At 36.3% G+C, this 19,739-nt stretch overlaps 1 protein-coding gene and 1 non-coding gene across 2 annotated transcripts in view; both read left to right on the top strand.

Moving 5' to 3' along the window:
- Positions 1-19,739, top strand: part of Gpd2 (glycerol-3-phosphate dehydrogenase 2) — a 253,620-nt gene that overhangs the window by 181,356 nt on the left and 52,525 nt on the right. The window lies entirely within an intron of this gene.
- Positions 369-442, top strand: Trnaa-ugc (transfer RNA alanine (anticodon UGC)). Its single transcript has one exon. It is a non-coding gene; the product is annotated as a tRNA-Ala (tRNA).

Genomic DNA, 19,739 nt, shown 5'->3' with positions numbered 1-19,739 from the left:
GAAACATATTTTACCACCAACCTCCAGGTCGCCTTTTGTGTCCTCAAGCATGGCTGCATGAAATAGACTGAATAAGGGGTAACCGAGAGTGGAGATTTTCTTTTTACACATCACTATTTCCTTCTCTCTCCACTCTGTCTTTTCAGGGAGAAATTACAGGCTTTGGTGCTTTACTTATTCTATTAGAATAATCTAGCCTTCTTTAATACTGGCAACCCCAAAATTATTTCTTATTCATTATATTTAGTTTTTGTTCCTTGAAATATTTTTCAAGGATCAGAAGAATTGTACCAGGAGTTCTATATTTGAAAACATTGCAGAGTCAAACTAGATCTTTACAATGCATGTAAAAATCATCATAATAGGGCTGGGGATATAGCTCAGTTGGTAGAGTGTTTGCCTTGCATGCACAAGGCCCTGGGTTCAATCCCCAGCACCACAAAAAAAAAAATCATCATAATATACTATTGTAATCTCAAGTTAGAGATGTGGCTTAGTGCTAGAGCACTCGTCTGGCATATATAAGGTCCTAGGTTTGATTCTAGCACCGCAAAATAAATTGTAAACTTACTTGTAATTATATAAGCTAATGATATAAAACTAATATTATTAGTAATATTATGATCATTAGTAATATTGTGACAAAAATAGTAACCACAATAATAGGAAAACCGTAATTTGCTTAATGCTTACAATGTGCCTGACACTTAACATATTTATTAACTTATGTGCTATTCCCAACAATCCTCATAGATATTACTATATTTTAGTGAATAAATTAGTTTCAGGAAGTTGATATGTCAATTCACACAAGTGTGTTTGTCTCCAAAACTCTTCCTAAAACACAACTGATGATGGCTCAACCATGAAGTTTAATTTTCTTTTCTCTTCACACAAGGCTGACATTAAGACATCCTAGCAGATATAATTTATTTGTGTACTTATTTGGGGGGCTTCCAGGTTTGGGTCAAGTAGTCCCGTGCACAGATGTAATGTTTTTCTTAATATGATATATACTCATTTTATAGTGTGCTAATGATCTAGTTAGTTTGCTTGGTCTAAATGCAAGAGTGTAACTCCAGGTCGGTAACAACAATCACCTCAAGTCAATTTGTTGTGACTCTTCAAACATGTTTTTTGTCAAACCAGATACATTTTTTGGATCTTGTATGATAGGAATTATATTTAAATTTAGAATCATAAAAGCTATTTCATTGAAAGCCATCTTTCTCTTTTTCAAAGAAAATAAAACACTTCTTGGGAGACTCTTTATACAATCATTCCCAATCAGGCTGGAGCTATCTTCCCCCACTCCTATTTTCTGTCTTTGCTGAGAAAGCTCTGTGAAAAATAAGCACAGATGAGAGGACACAATGACATCTGCCTTCCTGCTTGTAGTTCCATAAGCGATACTTCTGTGGGATGCAGTTGTACTGTTATTGGTAGGAAGGGGAATCCATTTTTCATTATTGAAAATAGCTTTTTTTTTCCCTTTATCAAAAATGACATTTGTGCGTCACAGGAAAGTAGAAGCTTGGAACGAAGAAAGTGTTAGGATAAATTTAGCTTTTTGTCTTTCTTCTGATCTCAATTTGGATATTGTTTGCAAGATGAGCACTGTTCAGCCCTCAGGAGCAAGGAGGTTTGGAAAGGGGTGGGAAACAGCACAGGTGCACGGGACAGTGAACAATCAGATACAGTTCAATCAATGGCTGGTTTTGTCTGCCCTCCCAGGAGGGCCTTTCATTCCCTCCCTCCCCTACCCTTAATTTTTTGGTCATGCTGTGTGATAAATAATAAGATCTAGGCCCTGGACACCAGGACTCTGGCCACAGTTCAACCTTATCAATTATTGCTCTAAGTGTACTATTTCTTGTTCTCCTACTGCTTTTTTTAAAACATTTTTTTTTGAGTTATTATACATAGAAACAATAATTTATTCTGGATTTAACAGACTGTGTGTATATATACATGTATACATGTGTATATATACGTGTTTACATATGTGTAGACATACAAACATACCCATGTGTAATACTTATCTGTATATGTCTGTGTATATACATGCAGGCAAATTTGTATGACTGACATTTGTGCAGTGGAACTAAATGTTTAGAAACAAATTTTTAGGGCTTTGAAACATAGATTAAGTACTTAATCATCTGTAAACCACTGAGTTTGGATAAAGTTTAGTGCAAATAAAGATGGTTTCAACATATGTGTTCCAGTACTCTGAATTTCCTTTTATCTTCCCATAGTCTTTTGTTAAGAAGATGAAAAGTAGGGGCATTCTGACTGCAGAGAACAGAAAGATGATGTATATTTGTGTAAGTTAAATTGGGGGTGAGGACGGATGTGTGGTTGAATGATGAGTTGATCTAGTGGTTAGCAACTATTAGCAGTTACATAATTTAATATCACAAAGTTCACAGTTTTGTCACATACTTGGAAAAATGGAGACTATACTTGTAGCCCATTATTATTTCAGGAGCAACTCTAGAGGTATAAGGCTACTATTAATTATATTAACAACTATATTTTCTGTATGTTTACATTGTTACAATACTGAGGCCTATAGTCATTTTAAAAGATCAGATTTACTAAGTAACTATTAACCTCACATGTTTGCATTAGAACTTTTTTTTTTTTTTTTAAATTTTGTATTGAGAATTGAACTCAGGAATACTCTACTACTGAGCTAAATTTCCTGCCACCTTTATTTTTTTTATTTTGAGACAGGAAGTTGCTGAAGTTCTCCCTAAATTACTGAGGCTGTCCTCAAATTCAGATCCTCCTGCCTCAGCCTCCCAAGTCACCACATGTGCTTAGAACCTCTTTAAGTGAGCAATAATCTTCACTTTAAAAAAAAAAATACATCTTTATAACTAATTTAAACATAGCATGCTATTATTCATCATGTATATTGAAAATGGATTAATAGCAGATAATTTGAATAAAAATAATTATACTTACTTGAACCGGAATCTTCCAGGGACTTAATAATGATTTTCTTTGAAGAGTGCTTTCAATTAATGTGCATAGGGCTGTAGGAAGTTTAGTTTTAATTTTCCAGTAAGAAGCCTGGGGTTTGGAGAAGTTAAGTGACTAAGGTTACAGATAAGTAAGATGGGACACAGGTCCAAGATTCCACCAGGTTCTTTGAGTCTCAGCTCCACCTCTTTAAAATGAACAAATGAACATTTCACTCTTGAATAATGACTTTACAATTAAATACACCTATAATGTTTCATTTAAAACTTACAACTACCCAGTGAGAGTAATGCTATTTTCATTTAATAGATAAAGAAACAGGTTCAGGAACTAACTTCCAGGTATACAAGCTTGGCAATAGGAGATAGGCAAATGTTAAGGGCAGTTTTTTGATTTTTCGCTTTGTAATAGGGGTGCACCATCATTTGAAGAAGACAGTTTCATCCGTGTTTTTTCCTTGCAAAAGAGAAATAAGAAGAAATTATTATTTCTAAGACATGTAGAAAATAAAGTCAAATTCTAGTCAAGCCATCTAGCTTCTCCAATTTTAAAAAGAAGGAGAACTTAAAATCAGATGAGAAGATGATACAATCAAAGCTGAAGTTAGTTCCAGCTTTGACTTGGGGAGTGGAGTGTGGGAAATGCTTGAATAACAGTATCACAATTACTGGGAAGGCACAGAAGTTAATATTAATGATGCAAGAGCTATACACATGATTTGTATTTTAAGACTCACATGGAAGAGGGGTCTTTTATCCTAGATTATCAATTTGGAGTCTTACATATATTTGTGTAAAAGATTGCTAAATAATTTTTTATATCAACTCTGTGTTTGTAGTGAGTTCCCAATTTTCTTGTATTTGGGGGAAAAACAAAATTAAAAAAATGAAAGAGCTCTCTGCTAAAAATTTTAGTTTATTCATTAAACTTCTTTATAGCCTGGGCAAAAGTGATCAGTTCACTGAATTTGAATAGATTTTATTTTTTTTCCTCAAACTTTACAAAATGAACTTTCAATGAGCTAATGAAAATTATATTTGACAGCATTTTTCAGACTCAGTCAATTTTCTGACTCTCCTAGTTAACTTTGATGAAGTCAAAGGGTTTTATAGTAAAGTGAAACTCAGTGCAAGCAAATTTTTAAATTTATTTTTATTTTTTATTATAGCTTAATGATTATATATAGTATTTGGGTTCATCCTGATAAACTTACACATACATGGAAATCAATTTCAATTGATGACAGTGCAAGAAAATCTATGAGGGCCTAAACTAAGTGAATCAAAACCTGAAGTTCTCTGTGAGTCCAAAGACAGAATCTTTAGTCCTAACTCAGAAGACAATAGGCTAGTATGTCCAAAAGACCATCTACTCTCAATGCTGTGTGTCTCTGTTATGGTTTGGATGTGAGGTGTCCTCCAAAAGCTCATGTGCTAGACAATGCAAGAAGATCTGGAGGAGAAATTATTGGGTTGTGGGGGTCTTAACCCAGTTAGTGAATGATTTCCTGATACGGATTGACTGAGTGGTAACTGAAGGCTAGTAAGGTGTGGCTGGAGGAGGTAGGCATTGGGGTTGTGGCTTTGGGGTGTATATTTTGTATCTGGAGAGTGGAGTCTCTCTGCTTTCTGATCATCATGTGAGCCACTTCCCTCTGCCACACTCTTCCTCCATGGTGTTCATCCTCACCTGAAGCCTCTTGGGAATGGAATTGGTTGTATTATGGACTGAGACCTCTGAAACTGTCAGCCCTTAAACAAACTTTTCCTCCTCTGTAGTTGTTCTGGTTGGGTCTTTTAGTCACAGCAGTGGAAAAGCTGACTAAAATAAAAATCAGTACTAAGAAGTGGGGTCATTGTGACTAACCAAACCATGTGGTCAGAAGCTTTTTGAGATTTTTGAGATTGGTGGGAAGAATTTTAAGATGTTTAGGAATGCAAGCTGGAAATGCTTTAGGTTGTTGTAAGCAAGCGGATCTTAATGGCTGATGCTGGTGGGAGCTCAGAAGACCAGAATACCAATAGGACCATGGATATTGAAGACAGTGCTCAAGAGGATTCAGAAAAGGAGGGCTCTATAAGAATTTGGAGTAGAGGCCATTTGAATTATATTCTGATTGAGAAGTTGTCTGCATTTTGCCCAGGTCCTGAGACATTCTGTCTGATTTTAAGAGCTGATTTTAAAAGTGATAGACTTCTTAATCTGGTGGAAGAAATGTATAGGCAGCATAGCATTCAAGTATTGGCATGGATATTGTGAGTGGCTTTTAGAGAAATTTATTGTTATAATCAGGAGCAGAAAGCAGACCAGAAATATATGGAAAATGTGGACTTGAAAGGAAAGGATAAAACTAGGGCTAAGGAAGTTGCAATTATTAGACATTACCGCCACTAAAGAAATGCTAAAGAGACAATAAAAAAGATGACTTGAGGGCATCTCAGGAACTGGCAAGACCACACCCATCTCAAGCTCAAGGGAGTAAAAGTGAAAGTTATCTTGAGATGAGTAAGGTACCCTTCATGCACAAGATTATTGGATTGTGGGGGTCTTTTTTCAACATGCTCAACTATCCAGGCATTCAGAGGCTGTGCAGCCGGGGTCACTATAGGCTTGGCTAATGCTTGAGATGGTGGCAGACCTTGGTGTCAACCCCATGGTATTGGTTTTACATGAATGCAGAATGTTGAAGTTAGGGGGTCATGGAGGCTTTGACCAAGATTCCAAAACAAAGTCTTGGAGGCCAGACAAGGTATTGTCTGGATTCCCTGTAGGCACCCCCTGAGAAGGCAAAGTGTGGCAATTTGAGGAATCCAAAGCTGCAGTGGAGACCTCTGAGATTAAGAAAATGCCTGTAAAGTGGGACATTGACCTAGGAAAGCTGCAGGAATTGAGCAGAGACAAGCCAACAGGAAGGCCATTTGGACTGCAACCAATGAGGCCACAGGGGTGGAGCTACACAAGCCCTTTGGAGAGACCATCATGATGCCATGTGCTCCAGATGCCAGATGTGGAGTTACAGAGCTTGTTTGCCCAGCTGGATTTTGGTGTTTTGGTTCTATCCCTTCTTTCTATGTCCCTAATCTTCTGAATGGAAATGTTTACTCTATACCATTATATATTAGATACTTGCAAATTGCTTTACAAGTATTGTGACACAACATAGGAAGGTTTGGAGGAGAAACGATTGGGTTATATAGCCTTAACCAAACCAGTGAGTTATCCCTGATGAGATTAATTTAGTGGTAACTGGAGGCAGGTTGGCTGTGGCTGGAAGGCATGGTTCACTGGGGGTGTGGCAATGGGGTATATTTTTTGTAGCTGACAAGAGAAGTCTCTCTTTCTGCTTCCTGATCACCATGTGAGCTGCTTCCCTCTGCCACACTCTCCCACCATGATGTTCTGCCTCACCTTGAGCATCGAGGAGTGGAGCCTGCTGTCTATGGATTGAGACCTCTGAAACTGTGAGACTTCAAACTTCTCCTCCTCTACAATTGTGCTGCTCAGGTCCTTTAGTCACAGCAGTGAAAATGTTGACTAAAATAGTCTCAGACAAATGTGTGTAAAGAAAGAGCTGAAGAGCAGATATAAAAAGCTTATGCTTTCTACCTGTAGAGAGCTGAGCCACTGAGATGCCACTAAGAAAAAGCCAGGACACAAAAATCCAGGCCTGATGACAGCAGCTCTGGGCAGAGGTTATCCAGCAGAATTATGTCAGCTTACCCTGTGGCCTGCAGCCACAACTCCAGTTTTTGCAGCAGATTTCCAAGTCCCTGATCCTTGGCTCTAGCTTGACTGTATCTCTGGCACCTCTACTGCACAGTTCTACTGGCTTTTTGGCCCTTGCTTTTTGCTACAGTGCTGCCGCTTGGAGCACAGACTGAACCAAGAGCCATTCCAGTTCCTCCAATTCCAACTTTAATGTGAACTTGGCAGATTTCAATCTTGGAAAGCTTTGTGAAGGGCTAGCTAGGACAAAATTCAGGCCTGATGGTGATCTGGTGTACTATATTGGCCATGATTGAAACAAAATGAATTATTTAGTAGAGAGCTGCTCTCATGAAGGGCGAGAAGGCTATCTTTGGGGGAGAAAGTCTAGACCTTTCTGGGGCACAGATGGTGGCAGTACTGGTCCACTCTGTTTATACATGGCTGAGCCAGATCCCAAATCCATGTTCATGATCCCTTTGCTCAGAGTTGTCTCTGTGTGTGTTTAATTCAATCAAACCAGTCTATTAGCTTCTGCCCTTTGAAATTCACAGTGACATACAGTCATAGAATTTTAGTGGATTCTTTTTTTCTGATGCTACAAACCAAAGGCTAGTAACATTTACCCATGCCCTGTGAGTCAAATCAGCCCCACAGTTATGCACGATGTTCTTTAAATAAAATAAATCAAGACTTGAATTAATGACAAATTTGTAAAATTAATGCTTCATGTTTAAATCTGGATTCCCATGTTTTCTTTAAAATTGATGTGACACATTTGAATTCATCTTTCTATATGCCTCACAAACAGCTGAAGCTGAGTGTAGACCAGCCACACCCTCCCTTGTTCCTCATCCTTACCACTTCCTACTGGCTCTCTGACAAGAGGTCTCTTTTAGTCAGCTTTGACTGTCATAACAAAATGTCATATTGGGATCCTTATAAGAAATAAATCGATTTTCTCACAGTTCTGGAGGCTAGTAGTCTGAGATCACAGTGCCAGTATATGGTTGGGTTCGTGTGAGGGTCCTACAGAGGGCAGCCTTCTTACTGATTGGTCATATGGGGGTATCTGGGAGGGGGAATTACACTAGCTTTCTGGTGGTGCTCTCTGTTGTCTCTTCATAAAAGGATGTTAATCCCATTATAGAGACCCCCCAGCCTCATGACCTTCTATAAAACTAAGTACTTCCCAAAAGCACCATCTCTAACTACGAGCACATTGGGAATTTGGGATTCAAAATATCAACTTTGGAGGTCACAAACATTCAGTTTCTAACAGGAACCAAGTGTGAGCATTACTCTATTGTCTCTTTATTCTGAACTGAGTGGTAGCCTTGAAAATGTGTTACTGAAAGATTATCTAGAAAATTCTCAAAGAGAAGAGTCATAGAATTCAGCATATAGATTTGGGGCTGGTACTGAAATTAGGTTTTCAAAAGATGCATGCAAATGGGAATAGGAGCTGGAGCACCTAGTCAGAGGACGGACTAAGACTTGGAATGACCGGACACCCCACCTTTGCTCCCCTCCCCTCCATTCTCTTCTGTTGTCTCTCTCTCTCTCTCTCTCTCACACACACACACACACACACCACATGAAATAAGAAGGTGCAGACTTAATTATACAAAACACGGGAAGACTCATTCATGAAAAATACACCATAATCCATTTCTATATTTTTTTCTCTCTTATGTTTTGTTGTTAAGTAGAAACAGTCCTAAGATTCTTCCAAAATGGCCCCAACCAAAGAAGAGAATGTATTTTAAGCTTTCGTTCCTTATGCATTAACTTTTATATATTTTTCCTTTTTTTGAAACAGTATTTTTAAACAGAAAACTTAGGAAAGAAGAAATGGTATAGAAAATTATTATTGGAAAAAAAAATCCCTGTAAAAATATCTAAATTGTACATTATCTTGCTGGTGAAATCTGAGTCCTGCTGTAGATTTCCCAAAGCATATTGGCTCTGGGTTTCTGGGGGAAGGTGCTCTGGATCTCTTTTAAATGCACACATGCTGCTCCATGTGGTGCAGCAGCTGCTAAGGTAATGATGCATTTTTAGTGAAAAAATACCATAAATAAACATACAAAAAATCATATGAAACTCTCTCCAACTAAGCACAAAATTTGGCAGCAAGTTAAGAATCTAAAGAAAAATTTTATAACCGATAAGATAATGCACCAGTCCAGCCATTTCCAAATCCTATTTCTACCTACATATTTATGCACATATTTATATAACACATATCACCATTGTATTTACCTTTCCAATATGCCCAAGAATTTATTCCATAATTTTCAAAGTTAATATATTCCAAATATGTGAGGACTTGTGATTAAATGCCTACAACATAAAATTAGTAATGAACTAACTATATGATCAACTTTTCTGTTTCACTGAATTAAATGAAGGCTTCACATTTTTTTTCTGAGTAGTCACTATAAAGGATTTTTAGAAAATAAAGATTTTTTTTTGTTTTCATCTTATTACTATTTCTAAGATATACTAGAAGGACCTGAAGTGGTTTATATGTTTGAAGAAATCTAAATCTCTGTACAGACATTTATTTATCTGAAATAACTCAATCAAAGTCAATAATTCATTCATAAGAGAGTTCAAAACCACACTAACTGCCTGATACTGAGCAAAAAATATAAAGAACTGATTGACTGAATATAAGCACTAAAAAAATCTCATAACTTCCATTGTCACAAAAATTAATATCACAAAACATACTAATGTCTGAGCTGAAAGGATTGAATACACTAAGTTTAACAGGTAGCATTACTAAGGTGAGAAGATGTAATAATAAAATGAATATATTTAATAAGCACATATCAATCAATTTCTTCACTAGAACTTCAAGAAGTAGAGCAACAAGATTGTCTCCAAATCAGTGATCTGTACTAGGTCCTGGAGGGTGATTCAGAACTCTTCCACCGTTGCCCCATGCACTTTTTCTCAACAGCTAAAGGAAAATCTTTCACAGTCATTCAAGATAAAATTTATCCTTTTAACAGAAAGAAAACCAAATTCTAGTTTTGTATCAATGTGAGTTGCTTAGAACTTTGACTAGAAATTATTGACTTATTTATGAATCCAATTTGTCATCTTTGTGAAACTACTACATTGAGTATATTAGCAATTCACCAACTGTAGGAGATGTTAGGATATTTGTTAAAGAGATGGATGGAGAGATGAATGAAAGAGAAGGAAGACATCAAGAGAAGCTTTGCATTGGAGAGTTAGGGGTTAAAGTGAACAATCATATTTGGTTCTATTCCAATCTTCCTTTCCTTTATTTTGTTCTTCCCTTGCCCTTTTTCTTCTTTTGCCCTTTCTCTTCTTTCCTTACAAACCTATTGCTATTAGGTTGGATGGCTCCTAAATCAGATTTATTTAAACTCAGGTGTGTGAGTTTACATACAGATACACATGTCCATAGGACAAAGCAGCTCTCTTTAACTTTGGAGGCTTCACCATTCTCAAATTTGCCTGTGACTATAATGGATTAGTTAAAATGAAATAAAATTACCTTTCAAAGAACAAGATGATATTTGCAATAATGAATAAATGCCTAGAAACTTATACGTAAAAATTCTGGACTAATTAGTATGTGACAGAAACATAATTTTCATTGTGCTAATGTAATTTAGAGAATCCTAACCAAAAATCTTTATCATAACATGTTTAGATCTCTGAGTTTTCTATTTTTTTTCCTGACTCCAATTTCATGTCTTAAATGTGGCTATTATGACATTTATACTTTGAAAACCTCATAGTGCCCAGATCTCACCTCCAGAGAATTTAATTAGTCTGAGGTGGGACCCATACACTAGAGTTTTTAAAAAACTCCCCAGGTGATTTTTATGTGTGGTCAGGGTTGAAAACCACTGCCTTGGAAATTTGAGCATCAACCTTGAGGTCAATTGCACGATGAGCTGAATTCAATATTGAACAATGGCATGTACGATTCAAGTCTTAAGGTTCATCTTTCCCACATTTCTCTATCCATCCCCCAGTTTTCACTTATAATCTATTTATTATGATTCAGACTTTAAACGGAGGAGATCATTAATCATAGATATAATTTAGTGACAGCAGGGTCATGTCCCACTAACTAAGTACACCTTGTTTGCCTCAAAATGCTAATCGCTTTTCTGCAACATTAATGAGGGACAATTGATATGGGGCCTAACAATCATGTATGGTCTAGTTACGGTTTTATTGAAATAAAGTACTTTATCAGTATTGCAAAATATAGCAAGGTTTAATTATGAAAAAGCCTGAATCACAGATCATCATGTTTATGAAACTTTGGCACCAAAGGAAGAGAGGGATTTTAATGATTTTCAGTATTTTCTGGAAAAAGATTACAACTATAGAAGTGATTATCTTGCATATCTCAGAACAAAATAACTCATTCTCAGAGGGGGACTAATAATTGTTTCCCCTGCTTTCAGTTATAAGGTTGTCAGAGGAGGGAATCCCCACTTTTCTTCTCTCAATCTCTGCTGCTCTATCCATTTATTCATCACTGCTGATTTCAAAAGGCCTCAAATTCTCAAAGCACAGTGACCACACATGTGCAAAGTATGTGTTTAATTTCATTGTGTTTAAAGAGGTTTTCTCTAAATCACTTTTAGAACTATTGACAATTTTAAAAAAATACTATAATTAGGGTGTTTGGGTATGCAATCAGAAACAGTTGTTTGGCATGTTTTTGGACTTTGGGGGACAACACTGTACTCCTTAATCCACCTCACTCTGTCCCCTTGTCTCTACTGGCACTGAGTTAAACCTTGATACAAATAGTATTTTTTTTTTCTAGAGATTGTTTAAGAATAACAGTGATGACTGCCTTAGTACATTCCAGTTCCAAGAAAATGATTGTCTTAAAGAAGACAGCAACAAAATATATTGATTTAGTTCAGTCTCAGAGATCAATTGATAAATAATAGATGATAAAAATCCATTTGAGAATAGGTGAAAGGGTCAGATCATAATTTATTGAGACATTTCCTATTCTCCAACTGAGATGAATTTGCTCAGTCTTAATTGTAGAGATAACGTCCAGTTTGCACCTGTTCATTATTTGGAGAGTGTGTGTGCGTGTGTGTGTGTGTGTGTGTGTGTGTATGTGTGAAGTTAGCTGATTAACTATGGACTTTAAATGGTCAGGGACTGCATTTTATTAGTCTGTGTCATTTTATTAGTCAGTGCCAAGTACTGAACCTGGTACATGCTAGTAGGTATTCAGTAGGAGTTTATTAAATTCTTTATAATGAAATGTGACAGCACTGACAATTGAAGCAACTTTTAGAATAGCAAAATGTGATATTTGCTCTCTAAAATATTCCTTGTCTCAAGTGAGAAAATGTGGTAGTATAAGTTAAATTCAAAATATCAAAAAGGAAATGTATTTTTTTTTAAATTTAAGATTATAATTGTTGGTATTTTGGGACATGTAGGAAGGAGATTGGTATATTTTTTAGTATGTTCAGTCACATAACAAATGATTGTCTAGAATATAAGAAATTTATATGGACTGAGATTCCCTTCCTTTTGTTCCGAGTTGATTAATTATATATGGAAATTTTAATAGGAAGAGAAAGGATGGAGTCATATACACAGGGAGAAGGAGGAGGCCTTATGGAAGCATTCTGAATGATTGCTGTGTTTAAAGGCCCGGTTTCAAATAAGACAAGACCATCTTTTGAGCTCCACAGGATGCCACTGTCAGCTGCTATTGAAAAACTGTTTGAAATCAGTGGATCAATCTGGTGTTTTTAAGCTCTAGTTTGAATGAAGCTATTTATTTCTGAGTGTGTTTCATCATCTTCACTAAAGATGAGAACTTGTGGGGGCAGCTTTCACTATCTTTTTTGATAGGCTTTAAAATGGCATGGGTGACTTACAGGAAAACGCACAGTCTGTGTTTGACGTCAATGACTTGGGCTTACACATGTGCACATAATGCACCAGAAAAAAAAAAAAAAAAAAAAACAACTCCTAACAAGAAAGACACCATGCTCAAGATGTTCAGATGGGAGGAAGCCCTGGAAGTTATGCAAGACTTGAAATATGTAAGAATATTTTATACTTCAAGGAACCTGGGAGCCTATGGCCATATATTCCCATGTTGACATGGAATAAAATCCTCAAGACCCAAGTCTGCTTTCAATTTTTTGGTAGGTGTGACAGCAGCAAATACAAGTGGTCAAACCTAGGGACAATTTGGGGCAACTACAAAGTTTTTCTCCTGTACCTATAATCCTGCAAACCTTTTGAGATTCCTTATGGTGGTATAAATTTCATGGTAGTATTAAAAAAACTCATGGTAGCATTTTACTTCACTGATTATACATGAAAAAAAAAAGATGTATTCAAATTTTTCCTAATGAATTTAAGGCTTTCTAAATCTACCAGAATGAAATTATTTAGAAAATGATACCATAAGCAAAATTTCCATGGTAAATTACTTTTCTTTTTCTATTTATTTGTTATTTATTTATCCACTTAAGTAACATAAGATTGGGGCTGGGGATGTGGCTCAAGCGGTAGCGCGCTCGCCTGGTGTGCGTGCGGCCCGGGTTCGATCCTCAGCACCACATACAAACAAAGATGTTGTGTCCACCGAAAACTAAAAAATAAATATTAAAAAAAAATTCTCTTTCTCTCTTCTCTCTCTCTCTCTCTTTAAAAAAAAAAAAAGTAACATAAGATTCCTTCTCTGGTTCATTATTTCATTCTCTTATACTGAGTTTTCTGAACTAGAAAAAGATTCATATACCAGGAAAATAAAAATAAGTCATGTACTTTGTTCTCATTAAAATGTTAGGAAAATACTATATTTTGATATCTTATATTAAATAAATATATAATATATAAAACATACATATTTTGGTTTTCTATTGCTACCTTAACAACGTACCACAAAAGTGAGTAACCAACATAACACACATTTATTATCTTGTAGCTATGTAATTCAGCAGCTTGGACAAAATACAGTTCCTCTAGTTCTCTTTTCCAGAATTTACAAACTAAAATCGGGATGTTGGGAGGGCTTCCTTCCTTTCTGAAGGCTTAGGGGAACGAGTCTCTTTCCAAGCTCATTCAGGTAGTTGGCGAAATTCCCTCCCATGTGGTTATAGACATGAAGTGAGGCTCCTGTTTCTTTGCTGGACTGAAACTGTCCTTAGTTTCTCAGTTTTTTGTTTGTTTGTTTTGTTTTATAAGTGCTGGGGATCAATCCTAGGGCCTTGTAAATACTAATCAAGCTATACCACTGAACTTTACCCCTATTCCTGTTCTCTGCTTCTGAAAGAACATTGAATAAATTAAAATAATGAGCCCAGATTTTCATTCTCTGCTTCTACATAGCTTAGCTTGTAGCTTGCCTTGTCCATTTTCTCAGCTAGCATTCATTGGCAGTTCAGGTCTTTCTCTTGCTTTTAATTTCTCTGACTTTCTCTTGTGCTTGACTCTTTTGTCTTCCTCCTCTGCTTTTAAGAGCTGATTTGGTTGCATTGGACTCACCCAGACAATACTAGCTAATCTCCCTATTTTAAGGTCAGCTGATTCGTAACCTGAATTTTATGTAAAAAATTCATTCAGAGTAGTACCTAAATTGGTATTAAATAACTAGGGATTAGAGTTTTGAAGGTCATCTTTAGAGTTTGGACGACCAAATGTGTACACACACACACACACAAAAAAAAAAAAAAAAAAAGAGAAAGAAAAATGTATTTTCTATAAAAAGTCAACCACAGAAACCAAGCCGGTATCTTATTCCATTGCAACAGAAGACTAGAGTTCTTCCAACTATGTTTTTGAAACTCCATTTCCATCTCCTTTCATCAAGGAAAAGGCAAAATTCTCACGATGGCCTACAAAGTCTTGTAGCTGTCCACTGCCTTTCACTGTGGCCCAGACTCTTCCCCTTGATAGTCTAGACAAGCCCTGGAGTCTCGGGACTCCTGTCTCTTCTCCCAGTATTTCCGGTACAGCCAGAAAGCTCCATATCTTAACTCTACATTTGCTTAAGTCACTTACCTGGAACTACTCCTCCCTTCCACATCTAGATGGATTTCTTCTCATCCTTCTGAAAGTCATGCCTCAAAAGTTGATTTCTCAGTGAGGGCTTTCCTAACTTCCTTTTTCACCATTTCAATCACCACTTCTCCCAGTACTTCCTGTCCCTCTTCCCTCCCTTATTTGTGCACCACACCTCACTCTAGCAGTTGTTAGCTATGATTTTTTTACTTACATAATCAATAAATTTCACAAAACCATGAATTTCCATGACTTGTTCACGGATGTATCTATATCCCAGCACCTCAAATTTTTATTGTAAAAATTTGTGCACTAAAAGTTTGCTGAAAGAACATTGAATAAATTAAAATAATGAGCCCAGACTTTCATTCTCTGAATTGTTATTTCCTTATCTAGTGAGAAAATGTATATTGTTATGAATTGTTCTAATTTCTGCTCTACTCTCTTTTGCACTCTACCAATTTTAGAGGTAAAATCATGAAATAAGAGATTTTGAAAGAAAAGTAAAACACGATTCATTTACATTCTTTAATTTCTAGATATTCTCATCTTTATTTTTTTCCAATTATTAGAAATAATTCCTAATTTCATGTTGTAGAAAATTTATAGGAGATTTAATTACTGATACTAAAAAGTAATAACAAATCTATTTTTACATTGTATGTAACTCAACTGTTACTTATTTCTTTCTTTTACCATTTCTAGTAAATTATAATATCAATGCCCTTCAATTAAATGCACATTGCATACTTTTTTTATACAACCTATCTTCTAAGCATGTTATGCATTTGGTGTGTTCCAGTCTGAAGAAATGTTATGAAGTAATCAATTGCTTTCTTTAAGCATTGGTAATTCAAGCCAGTCTGTGCCTTTATGTAACTTCGAGTACTGTTGTTAGTCCTGGTAACTAGATGCACACATTCTCCTGTTACTACATGTACGAGTGACAATATGGGTAAAGTGGGTTCTTCTTTCTATCCTTTGCTGTCTTGTATCATTATTCTAACTTCCCCACGGGGAGCTTATGTACTCCACTGTTTTACCTATGAATGCTATGCTGATGTCTCCCAAATCTGTAAGACCAGTTCTACATGTCATGAGCTCCAAATTCCTGGATTAGTGCAATAGTTCAAACTCCACATGTCAAAACTCAAGCTCATTCTTTTTTTTTTTTTTTTGGCAGGGGGGCGGGTGGTAGGGTACCAGGGATTTAACTCAGGGGCACTCAACCAGTGAGCCACATACCTGGCCTTATTTTGTTTTTTATTTAGAGACAGTATCTCACTGAGTTGCTTAGTGCCTTGCTTTTGCTGATGTTGACTTTGAACTCCCGATTCTCCTGGATCAGCCTCCAGAGTTGCTCAGATTACAGGCTTGGACCACCCTGCCTGGCCAAAACTCAAGCACATCCACTGCAGTATGCTACCATTCTTTTGTTGATCCATCTCTCTTTATTTTCAGACTCTATATCATCAAAACTAGATTTATCATCACAGAAATATCTTTGACAGTTCCTTTAGGAAATGTCACCTTATCTCCTTTCCAAACCTCTGATTAAATACTGACCACTGCATTCTGCTGCTGAAATAACTCTCTAAACTGCTCCTGCACCTTTACTGACTCAGGTGTTCACCTAGACTAGCTCCCCCATTTCTTAACTACCTATTAGCATTTGATTTCTTGTACTTTCTCTAGCTTTCTCATTTGTTTTAGAGAATGCTTTTAATCTGTCAAAGCACAGACTGAAGCATGTCACCAAGTCTAGTTATGGATACCATCACATGAAATTAAAAATCATTTTACATTTTAGCATCACATTTAACTCCTTCCTGATTTGAGCCCAAATTTGTTGTTAAAAATCTTATTCTATTTTTCTTCGTAAAACAAAGACTAATGGGTCATTTCCTCAGCAGAAGATAACTTTAAACCTTTGTGCTTTGCCCAAGCTTCCCCTCTTCCTAGAATTTTCTTTACATACCTGGCTTTCTCTGCTCACCTCTCCCCTCTAGCACAACAGATTCAATAGATCCTAGTTGATGAAAGTGTTCTTGACTTGCCCAAATGAGGGCAAGTTGCTTCCTTTTTTGTGGTCTTACATCTCTTTATTCATTATTGTTTATAAACCCCACAGAATTATGGTATATTGTCTATTTACCCCCAAACTTATGAGTTCTTTGAGGACAGCAACCGTGCCTTTTTAAATCTTAGTATACCATGCATGAAGCAAAACTCCTGGCATTTAGAAGATTTAGCAAATATTTGATGAAAGGAAGGGAGTAGAAAGCAAATTTATAGAAACTGAACTAGAATCAACACAATGAAATATTGCAGATGAATATAGAAGGGAGTAAACTTAAGGAAGTTAATCCTGGATATTTCTCATGAAAGATTTTACCTTCCCTTTCTAAATAACTATTATAATTAGCCCCATCTTGTTCCAGTCTACAAAATTTAAATGATCATGTTTCAGAGTATAAGAAACACCCATTCTGTTATTATCTTCATCAGCATCATCAATGGATATTTTAGAGCTTTCTATACTAGAAACTATCGACAGTTTTTTTAAAAGGCAAATTATATATTGCATCCTTTAGAAAACCACATTAACAATGTAAGAAAACAAACAAATCAGTTCTCATAACAGAATTCAGAAGATGTTACCAAACCTAGAGACAAAGCCAAATGGAATCCTATTCAATCACCAAAGACTGACACAGGAAGGGCACTTAAGATCTAAAACACTCAATACTGGATCTAAAACTGCATCCACAAAGTCGTAGAGAAGTAGTTAAAATATATCTTGTTAGCCTGGTCAATACAGGCTAATCCTGTAGTTTGTGGGGTGGTCTAGGAATCAATTTGTCATGAGTACCTCTACACGATTCTGGTGCAAGTATCCTGAGAACCACCTTTAAGAAATATTGATCTAGCCTCAACCCTCATTTTATAGATGAAATGACTGAATTGCACATATGCAGTAATTAAAGGCAGAGCTAAGTTTCAAGGTCAGTTTTCCATACTCCAATCCTAATGCATTTCCAGGAGGCTTTACTATTTTATTTCCATATTGGTTGATTCAGAAACCTGTTCTTCTTGCTAATGTTTATTCTTGCCTTCATTTTCTGTCTCAGTTTGGTCTCCGTCTCCTGAGGTAAGACAGGAAAAGACTGAAAAATAAGAACATTCTGATGATGCCTGTATTTTTCTCATTTCCTTCTTTATTTTGAGACATGAGTGGGTTACCAAATTGGAGCAAATTCAAACCCACCCCCAAATTCCCAACTCCATGGTCTCTATGTCCTAAACTTTGCATAGGGTTTGTTTATTTTCTTCTCCAATCAATCAGTGTGCACATAACTTTTCACATCACACACCATCCACACTCCCTCTCATAATTACAGACAGCAGGATCAACTCACTTTCATATCAGCTTAGTGCAGATGTGCAACACAAGGGGTTTATTTAACAAGTGAATAGCTACATCAATGTCAGAGGGGTGGGCAAAGAGAAACAAAGCTTTCACTCTTCTTTTGGCTTTGTTAGTAATGACAGCTCTGCTGATAGTGTTTTCTGAGAACAAGGGGAGTCCTGATAGAAGGAAACCTCAGATTCCCATGAGACCATCACAAGTGGTGATTTGGGACAGCTTTCGTTTCTAGGCATAGTTAGGGGATAAGGGCTGTTCATTTTAGGCATCATTCTCTGTGCTATATGTTCATGACAGCATAACTCAGCATTGTCTCTTGAGCTGGCCCACTGAACTCATACTTTAATGGGGTTGTTCTTCAGAGCTCATTGCCACAACCAATGTCGTTAGCTTACTGGCTCTTTCTGATCTTTAAGATAAAAACTAAGGAGCTGATTCATTCTAGAATCACTAATTAAAGTTAAGTACTTCAAATATACAGAAGAGCACAGCAACAAGAACAAACAGTCATGTACTCCCACTCAGCTTTAAATAAGATCTCTACATTTAGCCAATATTTGCTTCAGTTTTATTTAAAATAAATGAAACATTGCAGGTATAGTGGAAGCTCCTTGTATAACCTTCTATAATTCATTTTTTCCCTTTTTTCTTGGAAACATTTAGCCCCAACTTGCTATTTATTATTTGCTTTCAAATTTTTATTCTATTCCTACATATATTTGTATCCTAAATAATAACTTTGTATATTTTCAAACATAGTAATCTAATTCTTCCCCCTCTGCCTTTTTTTTTGGTACTGGAGATTGAATACAGGGGCTCTTAATAACTGAGCCACATCCCAGCCCTTGTTTGTTTTGAGACAGGGTCTTGCTAAGTTGCTTAGGGCTTCACTAAGTTGCTGAGCCTGGCCTTGAACTTGCAAACATTCTGCCTCAGCCTCCTTTCTTAAAGGTGGTTGCTACAGGCATAATCTTCCTTTTTAAATTCAACATTGTTCTGGGGATTTATTCCTGCTGATAACATATAACTCAAAGTTACAAATTTAAAATGCTTTGCAATATTCCATTGTATGTGTGTCATTATATACTCTTTACTTCTTTATTTTTTCTGTATTTTCATTATTACCATTTTTTTTGGTAATGAGTATTGTTGTATGTGTTTCTTTGTGCAGTTGCAACAGATGCAGATGCATCCAGCAGATGCAGTTGCTATATGGAATGATATGCACAATTTTTATAATCAGATCTTGACAAAACTGATGTTCTGACCTATACACCTCAAAGCAGAGAAGGAGAGTTCCTCATCTTGTACAGTCTCATCTCATTTGAAATCCAATGGCTACATCTAGGTCAATAAGAACTATGTTAATTTTATTGTTGTTTTGAGTATTACAGCTGAGTTCAATAGAGTGGGTTACTTTTCTGTGGATTTCCTGTTCATCCCCCTGTCTTTTCCTTTTAGTTTGTTATTGTTTTCTAAATATTTTGGATATTAATCTTCTGTTGGTTGTGAAAATGCAAATATCTATGTGGTGCTTGCCTTTTCACTTTTTAAAAAA

Source organism: Marmota flaviventris, chromosome 11, assembly GCF_047511675.1.
Source record: "Marmota flaviventris isolate mMarFla1 chromosome 11, mMarFla1.hap1, whole genome shotgun sequence".
Classification (NCBI taxonomy): domain Eukaryota; kingdom Metazoa; phylum Chordata; class Mammalia; order Rodentia; family Sciuridae; genus Marmota; species Marmota flaviventris.
This window is presented reverse-complemented; position numbering and strand designations above follow the sequence as displayed.